Source organism: Maniola hyperantus, chromosome 15 (assembly GCF_902806685.2).
Source record: "Maniola hyperantus chromosome 15, iAphHyp1.2, whole genome shotgun sequence".
NCBI classification, from domain to species: Eukaryota; Metazoa; Arthropoda; class Insecta; order Lepidoptera; family Nymphalidae; genus Maniola; species Maniola hyperantus.
Genome location: NC_048550.1, coordinates 5,494,069 through 5,516,540, shown reverse-complemented (window position 1 = coordinate 5,516,540; position 22,472 = coordinate 5,494,069). Strand labels below are relative to the sequence as shown.

Sequence of the window (22,472 nt, the reverse complement as noted above, 5' to 3'; positions counted from 1 at the left end):
TGACAAAAACTGTGTTTATGTCTTTATCACTCTTTAGAGCTTTTCTATACACCTAGCTTGCTCTAACAAGGTATTATTATTTTGATACCAATGCCCTGTTTATCAAACATTACAAGTCTACAAGCTCACAAGTTACAAGTTACAAGAACTTTTTACAAACTCTTGTAAATTATGTTTATCAAATAATTTCACAAGACTTGTAGGATTTTACAAGACTTGTAGAACTTGTATTTTTAATTTATACACTTTATTTTTGCTAAATTACAAAATAATTTTTCAACCGTAATAAATGTCGATAAAATAGAAATTACGGTACCATAACTAGTCAAGTTATTGTTAAAAATAAAACTTTTTTTCAAATTATTTAATTTTGTGTTAAATAACCTATTTGTAAAACCTATTGCTTCTTATTTTATTTACCTACCTACTTTTATTTATTCTATTTCGGTACCTACACCAACAGGAAGTACCTATACTATACATTATTTTTCATGAATTAAGGTTAGAATTAAAATTTGGAAAAATAGATAGACTTTAAAAAATTTTCGCTATTCGAATTACTTACATCGCAAAAAATGGCAAAATCTGATGCGAAAGTTACAATTATTCTTCAATTAAGTAATTCGTGACAAAAAAGATATTTTATTTGGCGCATTTACTGATAAATTATCTAAAGACCAAAAAATAGCAGAGTGGAAAGAGATACTATTGCTATGTCAGTCGCTTGGACTTGTATCTGCCGAAAAAGATTATGCCAGCATACTCGTATGTACATGAGACACGTTTTGGTCAAATTTAAGAAGAGCAACAGATAAGTTTAATAAAATTACACCTTTGAATTATTTTATAGTTATTTTACCTATTTACTACTAGGTACTAGATAATTTAATTATTCTTTTATACAATATCATACTTGCATACAACTTGTAAAATAAATTAAGAGTCAACAGAGGCTCTCCAACTTTTTCGTTACAAGTTACAAGCTACAAGCTACAAAGGCATTTTTGATGAACAAAACCACAAATACAAGTGTGAAAAACACTTGTATTACAAGTGATATTACTCGTAGCTTGTAGTTTACAAGTGTAGTTTTGATAAACGCATTCTTGTAAAAATGCACAAATTTACAAGAGAAACGATTGTAATACAAGACTTGTAACGTTTGATAAACAGGGCACAAGTCTCCTTGATTCTTAGTCTGAGGTTTGAAGCGTTTAATCTGGTTTAGTATTCTGTTTTAAATTTAGTATTGAAGGTAGAAGCCATTCATTGTGCATTGCTGTGTAAAAGTTGTACCTATCGATCGCAAATTATGAAACATAACCTTTCATACCTACGTGAGTATTATTTCTATTGTTTACAATGAACCAAAGGCTTAATTTGCTATAATCCGCTGAAACAGGTTGAATCTGTATGGTGCAACATGCAGCATGCGAAATGCACCATACAGATTCGACCTGTTTCAGCGGATTATAGCAAATTAAGCTTTTGGTTCATTGTATATCATGGACTTCCGCAAAGTAACGCCTGCTTCTATACAACATTTCTATTGTTGTCTCTCTAGTAATATAGTAGATAATCTATGATTGTTGTTTTGTCCATTTCAATTTTCACTGACCTAGGAATCATACGCGTCTGACAAGTCTCTTAATACTTAGTCTGAGGGTTGGTGTTTGAAGGATCAAAAAAGCTAGAACTCTGAGCTGTAAAACCAGTTAAATAAAAGGTCTGTGTTTGATGTGTTTGACAATCACAGAATACCAAGAACACTCATTGTCAAAAAAAGTCGTGAAATCATTTGGAAATCACTGAAAATCGAATCGAATCCTAAATCTATTTTGCAGTTTTACTTTTAGCTATTTGGCTATTTGGTCTGGCTTAATTAATTTTAGAGCATACATATTATGTACTATCTTTTCCTTTAGAGTGTAGTTACCTACTTTTATTCCCGCATATTCGTGCATATTATAGGTAAGCATTTATTATTTATTTTCTACGAAATATGGGGAACCTCCTGGGGAACTCCGTTCAAAGATAAACGTATGGCGTATTGTTACACCGCAGTCCAAAACTAAGTATCTACTCTTTTTGATTAGAAATTACATTACTACATACGACCGCAATGCATGAGAACACGTCATTAATTGCTATAAAATCCACTATCAAACTTTTTCTAATCATAATATTGATATTATATTTTGTATACACCTAACAATGTAAAACTGCCAACACATGGAAAATATGAGGTATCCCACCACCTCCCTGCTCCAATATCAAACATTACTACTACTACCTAACTACTACTAAGCTACTGTGTCTAATATATACCTAGATGTAGATTTGTTGAGACAAATCCAATGAGTACAAACTTGGTACACCTACATGTAATAGAGATGATTTCCTAAAGCTACCTTATTTGCGATTCAGTTAGGGTTTTTATTTAGAGTGTTATGTAACTGTTAAGTTATATATATAAATATCCTCATGTCATTATAACCGATTTTAAAAGGAAAATAGCCATATTACCAATAAGGATAATGCACTAATATTCTCGAGTTGGGTTTCAAATCATGCTATCTTAGCCTGGATGTGAAAAAAAATCTATATAAAATAATACATCGCAGCCCTAAACAAAATCTGATTTCCTAGACTCCACACTATCTTGTCTGCCCTACCCCTAGAAGGTTTTTCTAAAGTGTGAAGCTAGCTAGGCATCCTGACGGAAGTGAGTCTTTGAGGCAGAGTAAAGCAAAGTGGGCGATGGTAAGCAAAGTGAGCTGCTGACTTATTATGTAGCAAAATGAAGGTTAAGTGGGTAAAGCTGAATGGACAAGCAAGCAAGTCTTGTGGTATGGCCAACAAACTTGGCCTTGGGACCTATAGACTTAGTAAAATAACACATACTATTATATAGAATAGATTCTAAATCCTCTATGCCCACGATCTCGCCCATTTTACATCTCTGAATATATTATACACTGCATCTCTAGTGTTTGGGAAACTTGTAACCTCCTCCCTCTACCCCCTTCAACCAGATAGCATGGTTCAAAACTCTTACCTTATTCTCTTTAAAATTGAACTTAATAATGCTGAATGAAATTTGTGTAGTTCATGCAGATGAAGTTGCGGGTTTAAGCTAGTTATTAAAATGATAGAATATTGATAAGTAATATAATAATTATAAATCAAACAATATAGAAAATAGATAACTAGTTTTACTTTAATGATTTTTTTTTATTAACATCAAGTAAAGTTCAACAGATCTAAATGCATAATTAAACCCTTGAAAACTTAGAATTTCTTTTTGTTGAAATGATTACAGGTGAAAATGTTGAGACTAGGGCCCAAGTTGGGAACTGAATGTAATTCAGAATGGAGTTGCTGCTTTTGTTTCCATGTCCGCACTGGCACTGTCCTGCTTGGCATATGGCATCTAGTAAGTATACAAGTCTAGCCTATCATCATGTAAAACGAACTAATGCCAATAACTTTGCGTGGAATGAGATTTTAAAAATCCTTTTTCATTTTCCAAGATAGTAGTAGCCTATGTCCGTATCTGTGATGCAAGTATATCTGTATTAAAATTTGTCAACTTGGTTAAACTGATGGGCTGTGAATAGACAGACACACTTGCATTTATAATTTTTTGTAAAAAATGAAGTAAATGAAGTTGGTTTTTAATTTCATTTATCTAAATATATAAAAGAAAAAGGTGACTGATTGACTGACTGACTGATCAACGCCCAGCTCAAACTACTGGACGGATTGGGCTGAGGCATGCAGATAGCTATTATAACATAGACAACCGCTAAGAAAGGATTTTTGAAAATTCAACCCCTAAGGGGGTGAAATAGGGGTTTGAAAATTGTGTAGTACACGCGGACGAAGTCGCGAGCATAAGCTAGTTTTTAATAAATGACTAAATATATGAAAAAACAGAAATAATTATCTTGTTCTAGTTACACATAGCTTGTAATGAATTAGTAACATATTTTAAAAATTATCAAATTCCTCATGTTTGGCTTGAGTTGAAACTTTGTACTCTTGTTGCTGGAACTTGTGAAAAGTTTCTAACATAGTACCATAAATGTGGCGCGCAAGTTGTTCACACAATGAGACATTGCAACTAGTGTAATATATTTAAGTATATTTAAGGCAAATAAATAAAAATCTATGTGAATAGGTATTAGAGACATGGACTTGAGACATTTCTCTTTACAGATGCTGCATTTGATAGCGCTAGGGTTTCTGGCTGCGATCGTACGCGACCCCAGTCTCCTTGAAGAGTTGGAGCGTGACTCTGCTCCAATTGGCAGTATGGAGAATCGTCCAACGCCCTTCCCGCAACACGGAACCCATCAACGTGATCACAGCTTGATATATCGTAAGAAGCATATTTAAATACTAGCTGATGCCCGAGACTTCGTACGCGTGGATTTAGGTTTTTAAAAATCCTGTGGGAACAAAAGTAGCCTATGTCCTTCCCCGGGTTGCAAGCTACCTCTGTACCAAATTTCGACATAATCGGTTGAACGGTTAAGCCGTGAAAAGCTAGCAGACAGACAGACACACTTTCGCATTTATAATATTAAGTATGGTTTTAAAAATATCCAATCATCGAATTCCTCATCATAATCTGTAACACAATAATCTGAAACCAACAGTATGGGTTTTATAGAACTGTCAGATCTTTGTGCAGTTAGTCCAGTTATATCTTTGACTGCATCATCATTTACCAGATTTCAGGCACTTGTCATGAAATGAATATAAAACCCATAGTATAATTTAGTTTGGTTGCAGTTTTGAACTGTATAATGTTTGCAGATGATGTGGATGTTGGTGCGTTGGTGACAGTGTGTACCCTGGCTATAACTCTCATGCTGATATACGGAGCGTCGCGCGGCAAGCCCGCACATTTGCTGCCCTTCTTCTGTCTGCAGATATTCGATTTTGCTATTACTGTGTAAGTCTATAGAAAAATAATAATTACTATTTGCATGTACTATACTTGACTGCTACTCTGATCATTTGTATTATTTTAGGCTGACGGCAACAGGCTACCTCTGCTACTTACGCTCTATTCACCGCTTGGTAGCGGAGGCGCGTCGCGTGCCGTGGCGTGAGCAGCTGCTGTCGTTACCGGCCCCCGCACTGGCGCTCGTCGTACTCGGAGCCTTCCTCGTCGCAGTGTTGCTCAAGGTACAGTGCGACAAGGCTCTTTTGGCGCGTGGCGAAAATCATAACTAACGTTCCCGTCAAGTGTCCCCTTTTGTTCTTGTTTGAATAGCCTAAGCCTTTGTTCTCCAAAACATCGCACTGTATAGTGTCTCTGTGGTTATTTGTATAATTGAGGCTGATGTCCACAGGCTATATTATTATTAGATCAGAAAAATAAAACTCAGTTTTTGTGTCACATAAATTCATTTTGGCGATTTTAGGACCTAAAAATTAACTACATTTTATGAGGAAATACCTCGTAAACTTCGGAGATGGTCTTCTCTTCCATAACTTCATGGCCATTACATAGCCATTACAGTTAGTTATTGAGGATATAATATTGCACTTACTTATCAAATTATACAAGTCACATTGTTTCAGTTCGAAGTTTTCCCATTATGTAAATGACCCACTTGTTTTACCTGCTTTTTTTATCAACTATTACTGTCCAACAGGCCTACTTCATCAGCGTAGTATGGCGATGCTACAAGTACCTCACGATGCGCACCCACGCGCTGCACAGCCTCACTCCGTTCGTGATCTCGAGCGAGGGGGTTGTGACCGCCGCCGCGCCCCCTTACTCTGGCCCACCTGCCGCGCCTGACTACTCCAGCCTGCTGCCGGACTACGAGGACGCAGTGAAGCAAACCCCCCCGCCGTCTTACCGCGCCGCTACTCTCATGACAACTGATCCAGACAATGCAGCTGTAAGTTTTTTTACAAGGCGCCCCTACTCGCTTATAACAAAGAAACTAGCGGCTGCTTCGCTCTCTCTATGGCCTACCTACCATAGCCTTACACGCCCTAATTCAATTCAATTACTAATTATTGTCTTTTAGGTGTGCCAACTAGGCAAGACAACAAGATCTTCAAAACTTGAATCCACGCGGATAAAGTCGCGCGAATAAGCTAATCTATAAATGCGTAATACTAACTAACTAATATTATACTGACTAATATTATAAATGCGTAAGGGTGTCTCTCTCTGTCTGTCCGTCTGCCTGTCTGCTAGCTTTTCACTGTTTAACGGTTTTTGACAAAAGATACAGAGATAGCTTGCATCTCAGGGAAGTTCCTATGGGTATAGTCTACTTTTTATTCCGGAAAATGAAAGAGTTCCCTTGGGATTTTTTAAAACTTAATCCAGGCGGATGATGTGGCGAGCGTCATCTAAAGTAACGCCGATGAAACGAGAGAAATTATGTAAACAAACTGCCAACATTATTGCGTACGAGAGATAAGGACAGAGATACTTCTATATCTATACTGGATGAAGGATCTATCAATGCACAGCTCAAACTACTGGATGGATCGGGCTGAAATTTGGCATGCAGATAGCTATTATTACGTAGACATCCGCTAGGAAAGGATAGGATTTTTGAAAACTCATCCCCTAAAGAGGTCCCCGAAGTCGCGGAAATAAGCTAGTAATTACTATTTCTGTCCTTATCTCTACGCAATAGTGTTTGCAGTTTGATTACATTATTTCTCTCGTCTCGTTGGCCTTACTTTAGAAAATAATACAAATGAATAAACAGGTGGCACTAGGGGCAGTGGAGCCGCCGCCGGCCGCCAACACCGTGGTGATGCTGCCGCAGCACGGCGCCCAGGCGCGCGTGTGAATCTCTCGCTTGTTCTGTTGCGTCGCCGAGCCGACCGCCCGCTGGAGGGAAAACTGGCTGAGGCCACACGATGCGTTTCCGGTGCGTTGCAACGCACCACCCCTCCCCGCCTCTCTCTGGTCACAAGTCGCGTGCGGTGCGGTGCCGACGACGTCGTAACTCATTGTGTGGCATGGTACAGCGATTTATATGTAGGATGACGCAGCGGCACCGCTCAGGCGCCGCACTACCACCGCAACGCATCGTGTGTCTTGACTCTTATTGCTCCGATGTGGACCGATTACTTATCACATAGCGCTAATTCGATACTACGCAATCTCTAAACCATTGAACTAAAGGACCATGGGTAAAATATATTGCCAAAGGTCCAATAACCCTATATAGACCCTGATCCAGACTGAAATTTCGCATTTCGCAATCATTAGTGTGTAAATTTACTTTCCGTGAAAAACATCTCGCGAAATATCAGTGCTATTGATCTGAATTATATTTCTAGTTAAATTAATGTAGCAAACGATGGTGAGTGCGAAAATTGAAAAATTGCCTGTGGAATCGCTGTAGAAAAATAATAATTTCACCAAATGAAAATTATTAAAAATTAGCAATCATACCCATCGCTATAGGTAATTATATAATGAGCCATACTTATCTCAAACACACCGATTTTCTTACTTTTGAACCAATGTATCAGACAAATCTATATAACATAGACTGATACCTTCGTTCAGAAGGTAAGTATAGTCCGTAAAAAATGGCTTCTCTAAAAAATAAAAAAGAGTTAAAATGGCGCCATTTTAACTCTATGGGTCAACTGTCATGTTAAAAATGAAACGTATTTTGCCCGATTCGACAGGTCGACATGGCAATAGGGGTTTCGGGCGGGGGGACTCCCGCTCACCCGCACGTCACGGCGCGGCTGTGCGAGTGTGTCGGGCGTCCCCACCCCGATTGCCATGTCGACCTGTCGCGAACTATAGGTGTCTTATCGACTATCGAAAAGATCGTTAGAAGTCAAAATGTCGAATTTCCTTATTGGCGCTCGTTGGGTCGATGCGTAACATTTCAAGCTTTAAGCCCATATCCTGACTGACGGTGGATTGTTTAAGACCTAAAATTAGTAAAATGTATTAAGTACACACCATTTATTGTAACAAGATATCCAATAAAATTACAATACATTCAATGGCTATTTTATTTGAACTATTGTTACGGTTTATGGTTTTTACCTGATCTAATCTTATTCTATATTATAAACACTCATTTCTACAGAAAAGAAAAATATTTGTAGAATTTAGGGCCTATTTCACAACTTCCAGATAAATTTTTGCTAATAAATATAGGATCACTTGGTTGTCTATCTGTCTCTGTCCGTCTGTCCGTCTGTCTATCGTGTTTGTCCAGAAAACCTATAGGGTACTTCCCGTTGACCTAGAATCATGAAATTTGCCAGGTAGGTAGGTCTTATAGTAAAGAAATAAATCCGAAAACCGTGGATTTGTAGGTACATTATAAAAAAAATTAAAATGTGTAATGAACAAATAATTAGTATATTCAATTTTCAAAGTAAGAAAACTATACCAAGTGGGATATCATATGAAAGGGTTTACTTGTGCATTCTAAAACAGATTTTTATTTATTTTTATGCAAAATAGTTTTTGTTTTTTTATTGTGCAAATGTCTCTGTGCACAAATCTGACTCACACTTGGCCGGTTTTTTGGATTGGGAAGCTGTCAAAATGCCTAATTTATGTGTTAAAGTTTATCTGGCAGTTATGAAACAGGCCCTGAGTATAATAACTAATGTCTATTTAGTAAGCTGCGCTAATAAATTATATTTCGTCTTTTTATATTATGCTAAATTAATCTTTTATTTCAGTTGCTAGACATTGGGTGCTAAAACCCGTCTGTCAGTCTGGAAATGGCTTAAGTTATGTCCACACTAGTGATGATTTCATAGTAAGCCAGTAGTGGCAGTAAATAGCTCTACTATTTTCAATTTACAATATATTTTTTCTTTGAATAAAAGATTGCTTGAATCAAAGATTTCATGAAGTGCAACATTAAATCGGTGTCTCTAGTGTGTACGTAACTTTATTATTATTATCATTATTATATTATATATATATATATTATTTCCTATTTTAATAAGTGTGTGTCACTAACATTTTTGGGGATCAACTGATATAAGAGTTCAGTTAATTAAAATAAATCAAAGATTGCTTATTAATATTGTACTAAATAACTTTGTGTTCACGTTTTTCATTAAAATAAATTGCGAAAGTCTACGTTATAATAACTATCTGGAGCCCGATCCGTCGAATAGTTTGTGCTGTGCGTTGATAAGTCAGTCAGTCAGCTTTTCCTTTTATATATTAGATAATAATGCGATTTTTTTTTGCGAATCTTGTATATTTTATATCGATTCATGCGTGAAATAAATAATAGTAATTGATTTCACTGCCTTTGATCTCCTTCCTCATTTTTCATAAACAGCAGAGTGCCATTTCGTTATGTTTAAAAAATTTATATTTTTTTATATTTAATTTATTATTTGAATCTGTTGAAATATTTTCGATAGTTTTTATCCCACATATAATACCAAGGATATAAAAAAATATTTTAAAACAAAACATTCCAAATTTATAGAATGTTATCAGACAATTCATTTTTGTTATATACCTAATAATATTTGTATAAGTAATAGCAGTACCTACTAGGTACCTATAGATTGCGTACGATTGATGATGTGCATAAACTTTACATTGAAAAATTAAATTGCTTTGCGTCTTTGCGTTGTTGCACTTTAAAATAATATTCTAAAACGTATATGAAAGTTATAGTAAATGTTTCGTTAAAGTTAAAGTAATATAGGTACTAAAAGTGTAGTAACTTAAAAATAATATTTTTTGAAAAAATGTCGCTTTTGCCGGTGCAATAGATTCTATATGCCGTCCAAATCACGTTGAACATTTTAAAAATCTTGTTTCAGTATTATGATGATGTTTAATATGAAGAAAAAGAGTTTGTATAGGTTACTTTATTAGAAAAAAAAACGCTTTTAAAGAGCTTATTAGAAATATTTTACGTAATTTTGAAGTGAATTTTAACTAGCAAGCAACATTTTTAAACCTATCTAAAATTGCCTTACAGAAGAGAAAATAACGCCTGAAATGAGATTTACTATGGGAAAATAGCTTCACCCCTGTCAGTGATTTACAATAATAATTGAATTTGTAACGAACAGGTACAGTCCCAAGTTAAAAAATAATATTATTTAAGTGGTAGATTGTTGGACGGCCTACAAGAACTATATTATTTTGATTTATTTGTACTGAGTAAGTAGATAAGTATATCTGATAATCAACCTTTTTTTAAATTTACATGATATAAAATAATATAAATAATTTTTTTATTTACTTAATAATTGATTCGAATTTAAACGTACCTAAATCATGATTAGTAGAAATATAGACTAAATTATACATAGTTATATTTTAAAAAAAAACTTGTTTTCTGTGTGTAATTAAGAATAATAATTATTGACAAACATGTATTTAGATCTTAAATAAAATATAGACGCTAATCAGTTTTTTATTTGTGTAATTTTAAGTCCCTTTTTTATTTTATTGTAGTTTTTATAGTGCATAGTAATTTTAAGACCCTTTTTTATTTTATTGTAGTTTTTATAGTAAGTAGTTGTAGTTAGTAGAGTTGTAACTAGGTGTTTGTGTTTATCATCGCCGTGCAACATTGAAAGGTCAAAGTGATGAACGCAATTTACAAACAATGCATCGGACATGCGCGGCGGCCGGCGGACGAGGGACTAGCAATGCGCGCCGTCGCCGTATCACGCGTTCTCTATTTATATCGACGACTTCAGCTCCCCGCGGTATATCTGCACTCACGCAAGCGCATTGCGCGCCTGAAACGCCGAAAGTGAAAATTGCACATCATGGTTTCGCTCGGTGTAGGGCGCCGTGTTACAGGACTCGCTGCTCGCTAATTAGCAGTGCGAGGACGAGCCCGCCGCCGCAGTGTCCGCTGCGTTACGAGAATGGCCGATGCCTGCCTGGCACCGCTGCCCTCCGACTCTGCGGTACTCGTACGTCACATGCCAGCCGAGTCGCCGGTGAGGGGCTCGCACTCGTGACGTCTCTCGTGGTCAGTGACTCCGGAGCCAACCATGGCGTCCACCATGCAACTCGAGTTTACACAGGCTATGACCGACTTCAAAACAATGTTCCCGGACATGGACGATGACGTTATCGAAGCGGTGCTTCGCGCTAATCAGGGCGCAGTGGACGCGACCATCGACCAGCTGCTAGCGATGAGCACCGACAATCAGAACGAAAGGCTTCGGCTGGAGATGGAGCGCGTGGAGAGCAGTTCACCTTCACGACGCAAGGAGCGACGTATTATCTCCCGAGGCGCTGAAAACGGCGAAGACAATGATACCACGGCGCTTGTGTAAGTTTTTTGATTCGATTTTTAGAGAGTAGGAAGGTAAGTAGTTTATTTTCATAATCAGCCACAGATTTCATTAAAATTAATATCTAGACTTTTATTTTAGCACTAACATAATAATATATATAACATACCTACAAGATTAGCATGAGAAGTATCTGGTATCTAGTATCTACAGCTACCTATAGTAGTATGCGACAGGTCGAGATGGTAATCGAGGTATGAGTATCCCTCCCCCAATTGCCATCTCGACCTATCGCGGACTAACTGTTTTTTATTCAATTCAACTCACCTAGTGGTAAGTAATAATGCATTGATGGAAGCGGGCTAACTTGGAAAGGGCATGTAACTAGGTATGGCAGTTTTATAAAACCCCCTCAGTTTCAGTTTCTGGCATCATACCGGAACGCTAAATCACTTGACGGCACGGCTTTACGAGCAAGCTGGTAGTTAACCACGGCCAAAGCCACCAGACTTTCGTGGTCGATAAGAAACAATTTTTATCACTATAGTTACCTAGACCTCATCATTGCTTTTTATTAAGCATGATTGTCGTCAAGCGCAAGCCTACATATGTCGCAATTAAAATAAAAAACTTAGTTACTTAACTTTTACCCTAAGGTATTGTAGGTCCTATATGTAGTCACTATACTTAGCATGTTAATTGTTATGTTATTTATCAGTACCTACCTATGTTTACAATTAACATAACCATAACACTTTTTTCACATTTCAACGTTAATCATTGTTTAGTAACTAGCTTATGCCTGCGACTGCGTCCTCGTGTACTACACAGATTTCGAACCCCTATTTTAACCCCTTAGCTATCTATACATACCAAATTTCAGCCTGAACCGTCTAGTTGTTCGATCTGTGCGTTGATAGATCAGTCAGTCAGCATTTCCTTTTATATGTATAGATTAGTGAACGTATAGGTAGGTATATACTTACTCATATGCCTACTGTACGCGGCCGAAAGTGATGAACATCGGCCTTTAGAATGACATTTCCGGTTTGTACATAAATATACATAGAGCTGACATTCATTGATGGTTTAAACCAAAGTTCAGTTCAACAAAATAAGCAAGTGTTTTTTTTATAACAAAATAAAGATTTATTATTGTTATTAAGTAGGTACCTATTATGTTTAAATTTTAAAAACATGAATTATCGCTAATAGCTACAATAAAATAAATAAGTAGGTACCTACCTACTTATTAAATGAAATACAGAAGAATTTAGAAGATCGAATAGATATAGTTCACGACAGGTCGATATTGCAATCGGATTGGGGACGACCCGCACACCCGCACAGCCATCACGCTAACCCGATGCGGGATAACGCGGGTGACGTGCGGATGCGCGGGGCGTCCCACCGCCCCATCTTTATCTTCATTCTAGGCTGGTTTCCGCACTTAAACGTTTCCGTCTATTGTGCGTCCCACTGCCTCATATTCCGATTGCCATCTCGACTTGTCGCGTACCTACCTATATCTATCTACGGTCTACCTAACATTATGACGAACTAGATAGTTACCTGATTGTATGTAAGATAACGAAACGGCTTGTAGGTATATCTTGAGATAGGTATTATTTGCAGAAACGCCGATGACGACTCTGTCCCGCTGTCTGTTAGAAGAAAATGGGTTCCAAGAATGTTGGGGCCTCTACCTCCGATGTTCCTTCGTATACCTCCTGGCACAGACGCAAGAATCGACCTAAGTTTAGAAATGGATGACGATCGTATTGCAACTCTTCTGCAGAACGAGGAATTCATGGCAGAGCTGCGGTGGAATCAAGAGTTCATTGCCGCATTGGATAGCGAGCAAGGAAATAAAACCAAATGCCACGATGACGAAGCGGCATTTAAGGAGAGACTAAAAAATATGGGTAAAAGTAAGTTTCGAAGCCTTTCTTTCAGTCATATATTATTTATGACTAAGAGCCAGCGCGTGCCACATCTTCGTAATTTTATAAAAGCTAAAAGTTTTTTTCGTTTTTTTCTCTGGGTATTGTCCCCAACACTGGGAGAAACGTTTGTTTAAATCATGGTGGCTTTGCAAGATAACAGGTAATAAAGGTGTAAAAAATCTTACATCAAAGTAATTTTTTTTATATTTTCTTTTATTAGAAATCATGTCATGCATTGCCAGACACTTAGTGTCGTGGAAACCCTATGCCAGACACCCTTAAACTTTTAAACTTTTTGATTTTATAAAAGTTTATTAGCTCTTAGGTACACTTGCATACTGATGCCCGCGGAGTCATTCGCGTGGTCTTAGGTTTTGAAATTGCGTGAAACTCTTCTATTTTCCGGGTTATAAAGAATTTTAATTATGCATATTAGAATTGAGTTATCTCTGTGTCAATTCAGTTGATCAGCGGACAGACAGAGACACTTTCGCATCTGCAATAGTAGGTAGGTCCACAAATACTATCCATAATCCATACTAAAAGCAAAAGTCCTTTTCCAGGCCCATTTATCAAATGCTGATAGAAAAATATTCTGCATCCCAGAAATAGTCATCGAATAAATCGCGGACATTATCTTGTTTTTTTAACATTTTCGTTACAGTGTCTCGCAAGAAATTCGCTCAGCTGTCCCGGATGTTCTCACGGGGCGGGTCGCGGCGCAGTGGCAACGCTCGCGCGCCCTCCAGAGGACCTCCCGACAGCTTGCTACTACAAGAGGAACACAGCGATGACGACGACCGACCACACACACAGAATATCAAAATATAACCTACGTATCCGTGAATTCTGGATACTTTACCACCCCGACACGACTTTTAGTGGTGCGGCGAGCGGTTTTTGTAGGTACGACTTATGAGTATGAGCGAGTACGGCGCCGTCCACGATAATAGAGTGCCGTTTCCAGTGCTGACATTATTGTTTGTGCCGCGCCATCTACTACCGCTGGGTAGCTAAAACTCGTAGGCAGATCGGGCCGTCATATTTGAAAAACTATTTAGTCGCTGTGCAGAACTAGTGGGGATCTTTAAACTCTCGTAGCTAAAGCCTGTTTGTTATTTTAGCCTGTGCAGTTGTTGGATTGCTGTACAGATGATTGCTAAAGAAGTTTGGACTGCGCAGTACCTACATGATGTGCTTTGATATGACATCCTCTCTATATTATCAAAGGCTATGTAGTCCTGTGACATCGCCACGCTTACGTGAAAAAGACTTTTATAGAAGGCCTTAGGAGTTGCACAAGGTTTCGCATAAGACTGGGATTGTTTGGATAAGGTTGCATTAGTTTGTTGTTGTTGGGCGCTTTTATGGAAAAAAATTTTTTGAGCGCCTTGTTAACATAATTTAAGTACTTAGATATAACTAGGTATTTTATTAAAGTAAAGCCGTCTTCAAAATTAAAATGGCTAAGTTAAATATCCGAAAAAAATACCTACCTCCTGATTTAAGAATATTTTGTAATTATACAAACACAAAAAACAAGTACAATTTTATAACTATGAAATTTCATTTATTTTTCATCTTTTGTTACAATTGTAGCGCATTGAGGACCTACGCTGCGCTGTACTATTCCGCTATAGTAGGATAGCATATATTGCGTCATAAGCTTTAAGATTTTCAAAAACTCTTAGTGCTGACCTACAACATAAAAAGAAACCCCTGTGGAAAATTTCACGCTTCCAGGCTTCGTATTTTCAACTGTCAAAGTACTTAATATTACTATACCAAGTGGGATATCAAAATTTTTACGCATAATGGTTTATGATTTATCGTAAAAAATATCAAAAAATACGACTATACGGAGCCTTCGGTGCGCGAGTCTGACTCGCACTTGGTCGGGTTTTTTAATTACCTAAAAATAAGGGTACGAATAAAAAGGGGTGTTCCGATAAATTCCTGCCTTTCTTTTTGAAGTCGGCTACCATAAAAAATATTAATATAGTGCGTACCTACCTAGTCTGATATTGCAATGATATCTAATATCCAAAATTGTAAATAATAATAATATTGTTGTACCTACCAGCTATTCCATTAGGTAGTTTGCTTTGTTTTGTCGATTTTAGATTCTTACTCTATACTTACATTATTGTCGATCCGGTACTACGGTACTATACCTACCTATCCAATAGGTAGTTGATTATATTATATAGATATGAAATCAGCAATTTCAGAAAATTTTATATTGTGAGTAGATTATAATTGTTAATTTCATAGTCAATCAAAATGTCATAACCCATTACGTAAAAAAAAATTATTAAATTGAATGTAAGTAAAATTGATTTGCGATAGAATTGCTGCTATTACTGTGTAAAGCTGCAGACACATTATTGTGTTCTGACGTATGTCTTAACGAAGTCTGGCACGACAATGGAGCGTCAGCACGTCAGTGCGCCGCGACAGACGCGCACGTTCATCATATAATATCTGCCGGATAACGAAAATAGTAGTGAAATTGGCGCCAACTATCGGGATTCGGCAAATAAACTGGCCTCCGATTCGAGATACGGCGAATGTTTTGTGTTTGGCTAACTTTTAAATACTTAGGTAAGTTTAGCAAATCAGCCGGCCCCCAGATGCGACATTCTGTAACAGCAATTAGTCCTCAGATTAGAGATAGATTAAAAAACTCATAGGTATTCATGCTAAGTGCCAACCATTCGGGCTAGCGCGAATATGCGAAACGATACGATTGCTGCTGACTGCCGGCCACACACATCACGATATCACGAATCATTTGCCGAATTCCGATAGTGGTGCACAGCAGATATTATGTCTTCGTATACTTAATATAAGAATGACTCCGATTGCTTGTCGAGTCAAGACATACTAGGTACAGCACTGTAATTTGTTATAGAAGCCGGAAGGTACATCGACCTTTAGAATGAGATTTCGGTTTGTAGAGCGTTGTCTATATCACTCATACCTATGTGACGTTTTGTCAGTCTCAACGACAGAGACAACGCCCTACAAACCGCTATGTCTTTCTAAAGTTTGGTGTACAATGTTTTCTGATGCGTACTGGTACCGCCTTTTTCATCATCGCCGAACCATTTGTTTACTTCTAAGCACTATTTCATATCCTTGTAAAATTATCCACGCTTTGTTCACAACCATACACTGTACTTTAATCAAATTAAATAGTTGTTAAACGTATGACAGACATAGAATATTTTATTTCAACCCAATTCCATCTTAATGCCTATAAAAGCGGTGCCCCATACCTACTACGCTTACTCGTATCTAAAGTACGTGACAGGTCGAGATGGCAATCGGGGTATGAGGCGGGGGGACGCCGCACACTCGCGCTTCACCTGCTCTATCCCGTGCCTGGTTATCGTGGGGGCAGTGAGGATGTGCGGGGCGTCCCCACCCCGATTGCGATTTCGACCTGTCGCGTATGTCATACGTGGTGAGACTTCAGGGTTTTACCAAATCCAACGCCCATTGTTTCTACGACAAGTATGGCCTTGCTCACAAAAAAGCGTAGGTAATGTGGATCAATTAGGTATTACGACTTAGACAGCCAGCAACTTCACTGTGTGGATTTTGTTTTTTTTAATCCCGTGGAAACGCTTTAATTTTCCTGGATAAAAGAAGCCGGGATGGAAGCTATCTCTGAACAAAATAGATGATACCCGCGATTTTCCGAGACAAAAAATAGCCTATGTCCATTCCCGGGATTCAAGCTACCTCTGTACTAAATTTTGTAAAAATCGGTTAAACAGATGGGCCGTGAAAAGCTAGAAGATAAACAAAAAGACACTTTCGCTTCGATATTATTGACTGTATAAGTAGGTACGGGTTTTTACTGATGAAGCTGCGTTCATCTCTCATTATTGGACTACTTAGCAGGGAAGAATTATAATTCAGAATATTATAAACATATTATTGTTCTCATATTAACTATGATCAGTAAGCGATGCGAGTCGTTGCAACCGGAGAGAAAAACTGCTTTCCGATGCGCTTATTTGCATGCATAACTACGTCCGACCAGTCTACCATTACCAATCTTTGCACACAACCGACAGGAACTATCCGTGACTCTTGTTTTAAAAGTTATTGCGAGTTTTCTTGTGCCCGCGAATTTGACGACATGTTTTTTTTTAAGTCCCGTAGAAACTTTGTTTTGCCATACCTACTACTCCTTACCAGCGGTGATAGACTAGTGGCCAAGCCACGTCAGCCTCTTATTCGTGGGGTCCGGACTGCGATCCTGGACACGCAACTCTAACTTTCAGAGTTTAAATATGGATTTTAAGATAAATGTCTCTTGCTTTAACAATAAAGGATAATATCGTGAAGAAACCTGCATGCCTGAGAGTCTTCCATAATGTTTTCAAAGGTACCAATCTGCACTTGGCCAGCGTGTTGGACTATCCTTAGCCTACATTCTTCTCATACTGAGAAGCGATCCGTAGTCAGGCCTGGCGATGAGTTGCGATGATGACTTGCAATGGCTTGTACTTGCCTGGAAATCCCCATCAAAATCTGTTTAACGGTTTCGAAGATTAGGCCGGACAAATAGCCAAACATAATAAAAACTTCTGTGTAAACCTCGCCTATGAATTCAAAATAAGTCCAACGAATGTCGACTTATGAACGTTTCAGTGGGATTTGCATTACATCTTTTTTTAATAGATATAACGAGCAGGCGGGTCACCTGATGTTAAGTGATTACCGCCGCCCATGAACATTTGCAGCACCAGAGGAACCGCCGATGCGTTGCCGGCCTTTTAGGAATTTGTTGGTCCGCCCCTTGAAGAACTCCATGTTATAATCTAGTGGGAACACCGCCGATGGGAGTTGGTTCCACAGTTTGCACGTGTGTGGAAAGAAGGATCTGGCGCAGCGGACGGCATACATCTCTAGGCAAATCTAAACAAAGTTATTAAGTAGGCCTTCTTTGCACGATAGCTTTTTAAACGTGTCTATATTAAAAGGTATAAAAGAAAGCTCAGAGTCACTCAGCGAGCGATGAAGAGAACTATGCTTGGAGTTTACTATACGTGATCAAATTTTTTTTGTGTGAAGTAACCACAAATTCACGGTTTTCAGATTTTTCCCCTTATGTCTGCTAGAAGACCTACCTGCTAAATTTCATGATTCTAAATCAACTGGAAGTACCCTGTAGGTTTCTTGACAGACCGACAGACAGCCAACAAAGTGATATAAGGGTTCGGTTTTTCCTTTTGAGGTACGGAACCCTAAAAACCTTTTGCTGACTCATTTCTAAAAATAAAATCCCGTGCACATTTAGTTCCTCAACTGCGCGTAAAAGTACAGTACATATCCTATTTTCATAACTCTTGTAAGGACGAGGCCTCATTATATGAAACGAGTGTAAGATACGTCACATGAGATTAATGGTGCGTGGTGTAGCTGAAACTCTTCAATGATAGAGGCGCGACGACGCGGAACGCGAAAGTAGCGAGCTTGTTCGTTGTTCTAAGAAAAGACTTTAACGCGCGTATTGCACCTCTGTAAAATATTTTTCTCGTTATAATTTTTTCAAAATACTCGCGCGCCATCTATAAATTATTATACTTTGATGGTACTACTTTATCGAAAACCTTTACCCAAATGTCAGCAACAACTGTACAGTTTTAACTCTTTTTCGCACAGGTAACGTACAAGCAGACAGACAAACTTTAATTTTTACGTAATTATTATATAATTATGATGATCCTAATTGAGTACAATATAGATTCCGTTTATTTTGTAATAGAGTACCTACATACTAACTTACTAAGTAGATTAATTTAATAAATCTGTAGGCATGGTACCTATTTAATTCGATTTCGTGTAGGTACTATGTGGATACTTTTCGGAGTCCTTAGTTACTAAAAGTGCAGGTAAGTACGTACACTTTTAGTATATTATTAGGTACCAGTCGAGTAAAAAAATAATATTTTAGCATACCGTTTTAAGAGTTATGAATAGAATTGCATTTTAATATTGTAAATAAACTTGTAATTTAAAGAAACGAATTCTAAAAAATACCTTTGATAAATCTGCCTGGTATAAAATCAACATTCCAGGCCATCGAAATACTTTAGGCTCTACACAACAATTAATCAATATAATTATTACTTCAATATAACTAGCGTCTCACGCTTACCTTTTCGGGAGACAGATACAAAAGAATAAATAATATTTGTTTTTATTTATGTAAGGACCTAAGTATATTGTCTATAAAAACGAACCTTACAAGCATAGGATGCGATAACTGGTCAAGTCAACATTAAAACTAGTTATGCAGTTGGTACACTGTTTAATCAAGAAATGAGCAGTAATGAGATAAATGTTTTTTCTTATAGTTTGAAAAAAGCAAATAAGGTCTGACACGACACGCTCATAGGTGTCTTAGGCTATTTCCCACATAACTGTTCAACTTTTTGTTTAACGCAGGAAAATAAAAACAGTTTGTTCTAATATGGATTGGTATCTACGTTATAGTCAAAGCTAAAATAGCAGCGTAACTAAGTTGGTCTACTTAATCTTACCAAACGTGAGTCCCGTCGTGACCACGATCCGACATATAAAAACGCCAATTTGATCGTGGTATGTACCCGTTATCTACATTAAAATATGTCGTTAAACCACGAAATAAGCTTAAAATCATTTGCTTGGGACCAGATAAAGGTCATTTTGGTCTGTACATATTTAATACTGATTTTGATTAAAGTTTTGGTTAGAAGACTCGGAAGCGGAGCAAAGCTTCCACTATCGACATCACCTTTGTCGTCATTTTTATAACTACATAGATAGTTCGCTTCAGTCTAACCTGAAACAACTGCAAGGTAGCCATTTTACAGGCCTGTAAAACGAACTTTAACTACATAGTCGAACTTGAACAATATTATGTTTTTTTTATATTGTACGGGTGATTGAAAGAGTTTCTCTACGTGATTAGGCGAATACGCTTCTCTTAAGATTGCCTTGAACAATGTGTTTTTTTATTAATTTGCTTTTGATTTATTTATTTTTATTTTCGCAAAAACAGTCATTACATAGAAACTACTTAGATATAGTTATAAACTTATTAATAAAATGCACCGAAAGCCTTTCCTAGGATTGCCTTGAACAATAAGTTTTTTTTTTAATTTACTTTTATTGTACGGGTGATGGAATGAGCTATGCTCGGCAAGTTTCTCTACGCGGTGAGTTCAAAAGGTAAGCTTCTTGATTGCCTTGAACTATGTGTTTTTTTACGAATTTACTTTTATTTTAGTTTATTTATTTAGGCAAAAACAGTCATTACATAGAAACTACTTATTACATATAGTTACAAACTTATTAATAGTTCACACCGGAAAGTGCAACGTTGGCAGACAACAACTAGGCGGACAGGGTATATCAAACGAGTCGCAGAATGGTGCTGGATTCAGGCAGCGCTAGATAGTAATGTGTGGAAATCCCTAAAAGAATGTCCAGCATTTTCAGTCGGTTGATATACTTATTATAAAGAAGTCGGTTAAAAACTAAACATTGTCAGCACTGATAAAACTGCCCAGATAAAAAACACACTGAATTGAGAACCTCCTCCTTTTTTAGAAGTCAGTTAAAATGGAACTAGGTAAACCTAGCTGTGCCGGTGTTTCGACATTTGACTATCACAACTATGGTCTATAACTAGGTATTGAAAGCTTATATGAAATAAGTAGACTTAATGGCTTAATATAACCATACCTCTATCTTTATAAATTTTGGAATTTTCAATACTTCACTTTTTCAAAACTTATACCTACCTACGTTGAATTAGCTTTGAATTTTTGTTGTGATAGTTATTTAGTAAGATCGATGAAAGCAGATCGAACCTGTTACAAAGACGTGACGTAACGTAACAGGCTATTATCAAAATGTAAGTAAAGTAAAACGCGAAACTCGCATCAAGAGTCAAGACGCCGCGACCGTGCTCGTTGGCCACGAATCTTTGAAGCTGCAGACCTAACGCACACTGGTGAATTTTATGCGCCCCCGTGACTCGTAATCTTCCAGGTTAGCCCGCTTCCATCTTAGACTGAATCATCACTTACCACCAGATTGCAGTCAAGTGCTAACTTGTATCTGTCTGTTTGTAAAATAAAAAAACCCGACCTAAAGGAACTATTTACCTACCTGTTACCTAAAGGAAACATTTTGTTCATAATAATGAACAAAATGACTACCTGTATATTATATGTAGATTGTAGGTGCATACTAATTAAACCCGGGGGGGTACCCGAGGGGGGTAAGGGGGTGCGCTAACATCTTAGCACCCCAAATGTCAACCTCACCTGCACGTGGTGCCCCCTGCGAATCAGCGGACGAGGATATGACGACCGAAGAATGGCGGGATAACCATTCCATTCTTCTTCTTTCTTCGCTCTGGGCTGGTTTCCGCACTTAAACGTTTCCGTCTGTTGTGCGTATAACCATTCCATATGGCTTGGCTTTAAATAATACAGACCAGAGACGGGCAGTAGCGTCACTGGTGCGAAATGGCCTACAGCCCTGCGCTGACCAACCCGCCTGCCCAGCGTGGTCAGTATGGGCACTACTTCTAATGAGCAGCGCCAATTTGGCGCGCTCTTGGAAAGGCCTATGTCCAGCAGTGGACGCAAACAGGCTGATGGATTGGATTGGATTGGAACGTGATATTTTTTCACGTCATCTATTGAGAATCTGACTGGTCAATCGAATACATCTTCTCTCCGCTGCGCTTGGTGGAAACCAAGCCTAAAAATCTTCGGGCTTCCTAACTTCGGGATGAAAAGTATATTCATAATAAGCTAACAAGTTAAAAAACTTTTATACCTAGGTACTATAGAAATGCTTACATATAGAAATGTTGCGATTATTCTTTTCGAATACAAAATTGTATTTCGAGCACAGTTACGCCACAGGAAATCACAGTGCAGCCATCAACAGCACTAACTTTAGGTATTCAAAGAGTGTTTAGGCAAAGGAAGGCACCATGTGTTCGTTAGTAGGTAAAAATCCTACATATTCCGATGTCCCTGGACGTCGAGTAAGTATCTTAAGAAGAATTTCCCCCTTTTAAAAAAGGTGCCATTTCTTAGGAAAAATTATAGCGACTGGTCGAAACTGAAGCCGGAAAATCATCAATGCGCACCAAACCTACAGAGATGTGCTCGCGCATGGAGCACGTGCATCCGTCACGCATCGCGAGCTCTTGGAAATTCGTTTAGTTTATCC

At 37.8% G+C, this 22,472-nt stretch overlaps 1 pseudogene; it reads left to right on the top strand.

Annotated features, from left to right (window-relative positions):
* Nucleotides 1-1,749: 1,749 nt before the first annotated feature.
* On the top strand, nt 1,750-15,749 carry LOC117989163 (uncharacterized; annotated as a pseudogene).
* Nucleotides 15,750-22,472: the final 6,723 nt, after the last annotated feature.